At 38.9% G+C, this 1,000-nt stretch overlaps 1 long non-coding RNA gene across 1 annotated transcript; it reads right to left on the reverse strand.

Annotated features, from left to right (window-relative positions):
• Positions 1 to 262: 262 nt before the first annotated feature.
• Positions 263 to 932, reverse strand: LOC125502649. Its single transcript, XR_007280418.1, has 2 exons — positions 794 to 932; positions 263 to 732 (listed from the first exon to the last, which is right to left on the reverse strand). It is a non-coding gene; the product is annotated as an uncharacterized LOC125502649 (long non-coding RNA).
• Between the last annotated feature and the right edge of the window lie 68 nt (positions 933 to 1,000).

Consider the following 1,000-nt stretch of genomic DNA (forward strand, 5'->3'; position numbering starts at 1 on the left):
ATTGTTTCTGTTATATATGTCGCTTATGTTAGGTACTTCATCTTCTTGCATAAGATGTATGAAGCGTTCAACATCTTCACGATCAGGTGGCTGATGGCAGAATTATGCAATAACAGTTCTGTTTGAGGTGAGTCTTCAAATCTGACTTTTGGTTCCACTTAAGCGGCACTTCATCTTCCCCTTAAATATAAATATAAATCGCCACCCATGCGGATTACACTGCGCATGCTCAAGCTCAATGTTTTGAAGGGCGAACAGCTGATTACTGGTTGAAGAGTTTATTCTAGATTGTTTACAACTTTTAAGAGCGAATTCAGCAATATAAAAATACGGTGTAAAGTTTACGGTTTACAATACTGATACGAACAGCTGTAAAATTGGAAATAAAGTTTCATATCATCAACATTCATCATTCAAGATTCGAAAATAGATCCTACATTATTTTAAGCAAGTTATGGGCGAATGTTTGTTGTCGTGACATAGTTGCAACCATTGTTTACTACTTACAAGGAATACTTCTACTCGTGCTATTTGCACAAGCTTTGTGTTTGGGCTCAAGCTATGTGCCCCCGTGCCGTTTATTCCTTATAAGGAATAAAGGTTTGCAACTTGCCAAAAGCAGGTTCAAAACTTAAGCTTGCTGCAGCTCTTTTCCTAAGTTTTCCAAACTTAAAATCGTCAGCAAAACCACATATAGATCGTAGCGGAAGGCCTTCAAATTAATTTGACGTTCTGAAACAAGCCATTTACATTTACATTTACATCAATTTTTACAATCGCACCTTGTACAGACCAGTACTCGTTTGTATCATGCACAGATCACAGAATAACCTCTGTAAGCTGTGGTATCATGCAGCTGTTCGCCCGTTAGTGCAGTGAAATTGAATATGCGCAGTGTTTGCCGCATAGGTGGCGAATTATCCGCTCCTATTATTTGCCTCATGGGGGCCTCACTCAAATAGTCAAGGTCAGACCAAGATTTTGATTGTCGTTAGCGCCA

Source organism: Dendroctonus ponderosae, unplaced genomic scaffold (genome assembly GCF_020466585.1).
Source record: "Dendroctonus ponderosae isolate FM_Combo_2020 unplaced genomic scaffold, Dpon_F_20191213v2 Dpon_F_20191213_1, whole genome shotgun sequence".
Lineage (NCBI taxonomy): Eukaryota > Metazoa > Arthropoda > Insecta > Coleoptera > Curculionidae > Dendroctonus > Dendroctonus ponderosae.